The sequence below is a fragment of the Tamandua tetradactyla genome, chromosome 2 (assembly GCF_023851605.1).
Source record: "Tamandua tetradactyla isolate mTamTet1 chromosome 2, mTamTet1.pri, whole genome shotgun sequence".
Classification (NCBI taxonomy): domain Eukaryota; kingdom Metazoa; phylum Chordata; class Mammalia; order Pilosa; family Myrmecophagidae; genus Tamandua; species Tamandua tetradactyla.
In genome coordinates, this window is record NC_135328.1 from 141,943,016 (window position 1) to 141,951,724 (window position 8,709).

An 8,709-nucleotide genomic window follows, 5' to 3' on the forward strand; every position below is an offset into this window, starting at 1 on the left:
AAAAGGAAAGGAGGGAGGGAAAGTAAGGGGCAGGGAGGAGAGATAAGAGGGAGAAGAGAGAGAAAGAGACTCCTTAGGAGGTGGTTTTCCTAAATACTTTTTCCAAGATTTTGTGCATGATGAATTTATACAGCAGCAGTTTAATAAAATGAATGGAAGTGGGCTTTTCCTTACAATAGATGCAGTTTCCATTTACTGCAAATTTACTTTCCCAGGGCTGCAGATTTATCTGAGGACAGAGCATAGCACCCGGGAAAGGCTACTCAATTCATCATCCAAGGTCCTAGCTCCAGAGCTGGTTCCATGTGGGGAGTGGTGGCAAATGCACAAATGGCCAAGTCAGGCAGCCTGGGCTTGTTAGCTGCCTTGCACAGACTCCATTTCTTCTGCTGTTAAACAGGGATGATACAACTCCCCATGCCCTGCAGTCACCCTGAGATTAAACAGTAAGGTCCATGCAGGGTGCTGGGCAGGGGGGTGGTGGGGACCAGTGCAAGCAGGCTGTTAGCAGTAGCTGTCATATGGCCCTAGAGAACCAGGTTCCTCGCCAGGATAGCAGGCAACAGGCCAGGGGAGAGCCCCCGTTGGCTGAAAAGTTAATCAACTCTACCTACACAGTAAGAGTTATAAAGCCCTCTCCCACCTCTGTGTGCCACTGGTATTAGCAGAGTCACAAGGCTACTCTGCGTGAGAAGCTCCTTGTTGGGAGAGGGTCTGAAGACTGCTAGGGGAGACATGCTTACCAAGAGCCCAAATGACACTCAGCAGATTCCAAGGCCCTCACCCCTCAGATGCTAGGTTCCCTTGGATAACAAATCCTGCCTGTCCCTGGCCCCTGTTCTGTCTCATCTCTGTCCTGGTCTCCTTCTCTCTCAACTGGCTCACTTGTGAGGGCATCTCTTGAGGGTGTTCTAGTTTGCTAGCTGCCAGAATGCAATATACCAGAAACAGAATGGCTTTTATAAAACAGAGTTTAATAAGTTGCCAGTTTACAGTTCTAAGGCCAACAAAATGTCCCAATTAAAACAAGTCTATAGAAATGTCCAATCTAAGGCATCCAGGGAAAGATACTTTGATTCAAGAAGATTAATGAAGTTCAGGGTTTCTCTCTCAAGTGGAAGGGCACATGTCAAATGCAGTTCAAGTTTCTCTCTCAAGTGGAAGGGCACATGGCGTCATGTGCTACCTTCTTCTGGCTTCCTGTTTCATAAGGCACCCTGGGAGGCATTTTCTTTCTTCATCTCCAAAGCACTGGCTGATGGACTCTCTGCTTCATGGTGCTGCAGCATTCTCTGCTCTCTCCAAATCTCTTCATTCTCCAAAATGTTTCCTCTTTCATAGGACTCCAGAAACCTATCGAGATCTGCCCAAATGGGTGGAGACATGTTTTCACCTAATCCAGCTTAACAACCACTCTTGACTAAGTCACATCTCCAGGGAGATGATCTGATTATAGTTTCAAACATACAGTATTGAATAGGGATTATTCTGCCTTTATGAAATGGGATTTAGATTAAAACACGGCTTTTCTAGAGGACATGCATCCTTTCAAATCAGCACAGAGGGTCGTAGTGTCTCCAACTTTTCAGATTGAATCCAATGTGATATTTCTAAAACTCAAAATTTAACTTTAAGCCTCTTGCTCAAAATTCATCCATGCCTTCAGAATTGGGGGTGAGAAGGCTTCATGGTCTGTAGCCTACCTGCCTTTCTAGGTTCATCTTTTACCACTTTCTTGCTCCCTCCTATTACCTGTCCCTCTCATCCCCAACCAAAACAACGCACACAACCACAGACATACGCACTCACTCCTTGTACTTTCAGGAATGTCCCTATTCTCAAAAATAGAAAGGATCATGCTGCTTTTTGAAAGAACTATGAAAACCACTAGTTTTAGCTTGTTGCACATATGTATACGTTATTGACTCTCGGTCACAAATTACGACGTCAGAGACCAGTGGGGAGGTTTTCACAGTGGGGGGAGGAGACAGCCATTGTAGCTGGCAACTTGGCTTCTCTTTGCTCAACAAGATGGCCCCACCAGGAAACCCAAAAGCAGGGACACCAACATTCTTAAATACCTACATCAATACTTACGTTGATGACCACCACTGTTCCAGCAGCACTCTCAGAATTCTGAACGAGGAAGGCTGACATTTCTCATTTCCCACAAATTGACCTCTTTTCATCAACAGCCTTGTGCCCATGTTGAGACACTTACCTGACAGAAAGTCATGGGAACAGCTGAGGACAGTGGTTCCTGGCTGTATCCACGAAAGGGGAATCTCTTTTGGCCTAGGTGAGCCTAAGACCACAATGCCAGCCTCATGAAGCTAAAAAGAAAAAGAAAAAAGAACACCCACATTTTAAACTGTGGCATGAAGGCATGGCTAAATGCTGATGTGAAATGAGTCCGTGTGTAGATAAGCAACACAGTTTCAGAGTCTTGGTCCACAAGCTGGGAGCAGAATCATTTGCTGATCCCTTTCAAGCACATATTAGTAGAGAGAGAACATGACCATCATACCCTAGAAAAAAAGGAAAATGGGAGTACACAACGTTCTTCAGGGCAGTCCATTTAGCATGTACATTGTGAGGAGTATTGGAGGAGACTAAAGGCCCCCATTCAGGGAGTGGCTGAAGAGCAAATAAGGGCTGCTGCGGGGAAGGCTCGTGAGAGTCTGAGCAGCCGGTGCCTGCTGGCCTGGCCACTACACGCTCAAAATCAGATGCACAGGAAACTTGCACTGTGTCCATGCAAGGGTTCCAGGAGGCTGAGAAAGAGCCTCGTTTTCCTTGAGGCCCTGGTTACTCCCTTCTCAAACTGCTCATTTTCTGAGAAAGAAGGAAGGAGGAATGCAACCACTACCATACAACACATTCATCAGGCCACCTGGTTCCTATCGGGACGATGCAGCACTGCAGGAAGACGCCAGGATGAAGGTCACATCTAGAAATAGGCAGAGAGGTTGAAAGACCACCTGTCCCAATTCCACCAAGCACCTGAGGATGTTACACTGGATGCAAAAGTGGAAGGAGAGAGGACCAGGAATCTTTGCCCCATGGGGAAAGAGTCACAACTGTGTATGTCAGCAGTAAATATTCTCTCACTGTTGAGGATAGAATCATGCCCCCCCCCCCCCACAAAAGACATGTTCAAGTCTTAACCCCCGATCCTTCGGGTGTAGAAATAGGATCTTTGAAGGTGCAGGAAATGGGAGCTTTGAAGGTACAGGCCCTAATCTGCATGATGAAGTTCTTCTAAGCAGAGGAAATTTGGACACATCAGTCAGTAGAAGCCAGAAGTCAGAGGAGACCAAAGAACGAGGCAGACCACCATGCAATGGAGGCAGAAATGTAAACCAAGGAACCCAGGGACTGCGACAAGCCTGTACCCAAACACAACGGAGTCCAGGAGAAAGCATGGCCTGTCGAAACCCTGATGTTGGACTTGTAGCTTCCAAAACCATGAGACAATAAACTCTTGTTGTTTAAGAACCAGTGTGTGGTATCTGCCATAGCAGCCGTGGAACTAATACCTTCACTGAATATCCCAACTGTGAGGGCGATGTTATTATGTTTCTTTAGGAGATAAGGCTACTGAGGCTCACAACCTTTAAGCAACTTGTCTGAGGTAGATACTGGTTCTGTAGTGTCTCCAACATGGGAAATACTCTATGAGGGAGAAAGTGTGTGAAGCTGCCCGCCTTCTGTACTGACACTGACCCCTTTACCAGGTGCTTTTTCTAAGGACTTCGATACCCTGCAACTGACTGCTGATTCTAGAATCCAATGGGCAGAAGACATAAAACAAATAATAAAACCCAGCCACCACCAGCACCACCCACCCCATACAGCGAGTTCCACAGGTCCTCATGCACACTCAACTTGAACAAGCTAATGACTGATGATCTCAGTCAGACGATCTGGGGAAGACCCACGCCAGGGCCTCAGCCAAAGAATCACTAACACTGCATGGGCCAGGGGATGCGGCAGCTGGTGTCTGTTAGGGATCTTGGGACAAGAGATGGCAATGAGGGAAAGGAAATCCATGGCAGCTCTATCTGGTTTATGAACAATAAAGTCAAGCTCTGATACGGCTCCGAATTCCCCAGATTGAGGAGACTTGCAATAACTATTCAAACACATGTCTTTTAGCTGACAAAGTCAGCTTTTAGAAGTTAATGCCCCAGAAAGATTTGATCAATTTGATCATGCAAGTAGGGAAAGGGACATTATCGTTCATGGAGTACCCACGAAAGACCTGAACAATATTAATTGCTTTACTTTATTAAAGCAGGAATTAGAAGACATTTAAATGGTGTTGCAATGAATTTACTTTACTATTGACTTGAAAAAGGAAAAAATATTCCTTCAAAAATATTTGCTTAAACCATTGTTCTTTTTCTATGCTACAAGACCATAACACTGTTAAACTGAATTAAGAAGTCTGTCGCTGATATTACCAGCTATCCACTCTGTTAAAGGTCCACGTGAAAAGCAGCTAGGCTTTTGGGTAATGCCATATTTAGGGGGATAAAGTCTTGTGGTGGGAGGAGGGTTTTAAACATCTGTATTAAAAATATATATTACTTCATTTACATATACCACTGTCAGAAGCTCAACTACAGTAACTTCCAAACAAATACAAACTGCTTAAGGCTTGCTGCAAATGATCAGCAGATAAACACCGTTTTGTTCTATTTTCATGCATAAAAGCAGCAGAGCGGCCAGGATGGGCTGGCTGCGGCATCCCGCACTTCCCCGCGTCCGTCATCGGAGGCCAGTGAGGCCAGTAAAGTCGTGGCGGACCAGGTGTTACCAGGATGAGCCACAAGTCGTTGCCTGCCCCCTCTCCCACATCCCCGAAAACCAAAAATTAAAAGCCAAAAGAAAAAAAAATCTAAAAGCACCTTCGCAGAGCTGGGATCCTTGCAGCCCCGCTTGCGACAGCTCCCTGGCCCCTGCTGCAGACCGGGTCCCGGAGTCCAAGCACAGGAACATGAGCTAGGGTCCAGGGCCCAGGCTCCGGGGCTGTGGTGAGGGTTCTGGAGTTTCGGGGGTCCGGGGGTCCCGGGCCGGGGACGACGGCAGGTCGCCCTCTCCAGGTAGCGGCAAGCAGTGCCCCGCCCGGTGGCGCCGAACCCCCAACACCCGGTCGCCCCTCACCCACCACAAGAGTGAGTGCCGGGGTTGGGGGGGGGAGCAGCCGTCCGCCTCCCCTGCGGGCTGAGGGTCCTCCTGCCCCTTCTCCATCCCGGGATCCAACCAGCGGTCCCATTCCAGGAAAAGCACCCCGGGTGCCAAGCACAGCGGGCGCTAACCCGAGAGGGGCGGCTCCTGGCGCGGGGTCGCCGCTGGCAGGTCCGGTCGGAAGGAGCGGGTCGGGGACGAAGGCTGGGCCAGCTCGGATCACTGTGAGCGGAGCCGGCAGGGGCCACGCGAACCGCCGCCTCTCGGCAGTTAACCGCCCGCTCCCCGCCCGCTCCCCGCCGCGCTCCGCCCCTCCCTCCTGCTTTGGGGGCCGCGCTCCGCCCACTCCCTTTCCTTCTTTTTCCCTCTCTCCTCGCTCCCTCCCTCCTTCCCCACCCTCTTGGCTCCTCCAGGGGCGCAGCCCCCGCCCCTCAGGCATTGAGCAGCCAACCCCTGCCACCAGGGTGCCACAGAGGTGGGGACGAGGAGGGGCAAGAGAAAGAAAAAGAGATTAAGCACTAGGACTTCTCTGGAGGCTGGCCAAGCGGAGCAATCATATAGCAGCCCTTGAAGAAAAAAGTAAAAAAAAAAAAAAAAAAAAAAAAAAAGATATATATATATCCCAGCTACTATTTTCACATACATCTCTTTTCTTCGTTTTTCTGGATCTTCAGGTTTAACTCTGCCTTGAACCTGGTCATTTCTCATAAAATTTATTTAAAATAATAATTTAAAAATAAGTATTTTGAATCAAACAAATTCAAAATTTGGTGTTATGGGTGGGCTGAGCGGCCAACATGGCAGAATGCAGGCGACACAAGAAGCGGGTCCAGGTAGCAAAGATGAGCCCTGGGAAGTTGGTGAACCATCTAAAGAAGAAAAGACTGTAGCCAAGTATCTTCGATTCAACTGTCCAACAAAGCCCACCAATATGATGGGTCATCGTGTTGACTATTTTATTGTTTCAAAAGCAGTGGATGGCCTTCTGGATTCAAAGTGTGCAAGGGCCAAGACAGGAGAAGAAGCTTTATTTACAACTAGGGAGTCTGTGGTTGACTATTGCAACAGGCAACCAGTTGCTTAAATAAAGCAACCAATTGCTTAAAGAAGCAATTGGAACACTAAAAGTAATAAAAATGAAATATGATAAAGACATAAAGAAAGAAAAGAGAAACGAGAAACTGAAAGTGGAAAAGAAGAAGATAAAAAGAGCAGGAAAGAAAATACGAAAGTTGAAAAGATAAAGAAGGGAAAAGAGGGGGAAAAAGGTGAAAAGGAAGACTCAAAAAAGGATGAGACTCTAGGAACTCCCCAAAAGAGATTCATGTAAGCTTGAACTACATGACGATCAAGTTTGTCTGGATGGGAATGAGGTATTTGTGTGGATCTATGACCTAGTTCACTTTAAAACATTTGTCATGTGATGAATTCTTGTGATTGCATTAATAGCAGCAACCCTTTTCCCACTTTGGCCAGCAGAAATGAGAGTAGGTGTTTATTACCTCAGTGTTGGTGCCGGCTATTTTGTAGCCAGCATTCTGCTCGCTGTTTCTCCTTGCATTCTGTTTCTCACCATTTGGCTCATAACTGGAGGAAAGCATCATTTTGGTTCCTGCCAAATCTGACTTCTGACTTGGGATTCATTGACGCCTTCAGGCCTCTGTACATGAATACAAAGGACCAAAAGCAGACTTAAAGAAAGATGAGAAAGCTGAAGTCAAGAAGCAGCACAAGTCTGACAGTGAGGAAAAATCAGACAGGGAGAATAAAGAAGATGAGGAGGGAAAAGTAGGACCAGGAAATCATGGAACAGAAGGTTTCGGGCGGAGAATGACATTCAGACACACACAGTGACAGGAGGGAAGATGGCCCATCCCAACGTGGTAGTGGAAATGGGAATGATTTTGAAACGATCACAAAAGAGGAACTAGAGCAGCAAACGGATGGGGATTGTGAGGAAGAAGAGGAAGAAGAAGAAGATAATGGAGAAAAAAATAAACCTTCACATGAAAAATCATCAACTGACTAATTCTGGGACTGAGTAAGTGCAAGAGGTTGCATTTTCTATGTTGGCTAATCATCAAAATGTCCATGGCATTTGTAACATTCCTTAAATCCACTTGCTGAAATGTATTTGACACCAAATTATTCAGTCCTTCATTTAACAGACTAATATTATTGGTACAGACTAAAGCTGTTAGCACTTTAATTGTATCTATTGATAATAATTTTATAGTAAATAGATTTCATTCCTTTTGATAGTTATCAAAAGTGTACTTTCCACAGTGACATTTAGATTAATGGCATTTTTGATAGTTATAAGGCTTTTTACTGTTAGACTCATCAGAATAACTTTAAAAGGGATTAAAGAGAAAGATCAACATTTCAGATTACGTATAGTTATGTAGCCATTTCATAGTTTCTTTAAGATGAAATGCCTAAACTTGTTGTTCTTTTGACAGTTAAGCTTTTCTTTTCCTTTTGATGAAATTATACCAGGACATAATTTTATAAGTTTTTTTTAAGATTCTAAATTAATGGGATTCAGAAATATTTTTGTGGAAACATGTCAACTAGTAATAATGTAGCAACATTTTTAGTTTAGCTATAAATTCTCCTTTTCCAACTTAGGAAATCCGAACTAGTTTGTACATCTGATTCAGCAGAAAGATGTTCATTGGTTGGAAAGCAAATGGCATTGGTTGGAAGGTGATGCCTCATCTCATTCCTCCTCATTTCCTTTGCATAGCATAAAATGTATTCTATGCATAATTTACAAATAAAACATTTTATTTTAATTGTAACTTACTATGTAGACATTTTCTCAATGCTTAAATTTGTAAAATTAAGACCATATAAGGGCATATTTTTTGAGAAGTACAAGTTTCAATAACCCACAGAGCATCTGTGACTGATACAGCAGTTTCAGTTCTGTGCCAATATTTCATATAGTTGGATATGAGCAAAAACTAATCCTTACTGAATAAAAGCAGACTTACTGTAGCTGTTTGTATGCCTTAATGTATTTTGCTCTTAAATTTCTTAGTAAGAAAGGCTCAAACATGTTGTTATTTACTAGGATATATGTACACTATTTGAAGTGTGCATTTGCATATTTACTTACATTCATTGCTTTAGAAAGCTGTATATAAGTCATTCTCTACAGTGGGCATGCAAACTCTCAATTAATTCCTCAGGGATTCACAGCACTATGTGTTCAAAGAATCCCTCAGGCTTTGTTAAAGATGTTTGAATCAGAGGAACCAAACTTGCTGCTCAGATGTAGAGACAAGGCCAGGCTCACCTGCCTTTGTGTGGAACAAAGCTTGGATGTAAGTCATTTGCACACACATCATCCATCCTTTGAACAAGCTTCAGTAGCTCTCTAGTTTAGAACCAGATTTAAACCCCTTAGTTGTCCATTAAGGACCCTGTCTAATCCAGCCCCTACCTGACCACTTTATCTTCCATTATCATTCCTCTCCAGTCCTTCAGCTGGCCAAATCCATCAGTGAG

General features: G+C 44.7%; 1 protein-coding gene and 1 pseudogene across 13 annotated transcripts in view; one reads left to right on the plus strand and one right to left on the minus strand.

The window, feature by feature from the left end:
• The window catches only part of LOC143674017 (uncharacterized), a 49,418-nt gene extending 43,933 nt beyond the window's left edge, over positions 1–5,485 (minus strand). For 6 of the 13 annotated variants that reach the window (XM_077149250.1, XM_077149246.1, XM_077149253.1 and 3 more), the window contains exons 1-2: positions 4,914–5,481; positions 2,222–2,333 (exon numbers count right to left, since the gene is read on the minus strand). The gene's annotated coding sequence lies outside the window, so the exon portion shown is untranslated. Of the gene's footprint in view, positions 1–2,221; positions 2,334–4,913 lie in introns of all 13 variants that reach the window. The other 7 variants (XM_077149258.1, XM_077149257.1, XM_077149255.1 and 4 more) reach the window with 5 other exon arrangements.
• On the plus strand, positions 5,449–8,179 carry LOC143674016 (translocation protein SEC62 pseudogene; annotated as a pseudogene).
• The last annotated feature ends 530 nt before the right edge of the window (positions 8,180–8,709 follow it).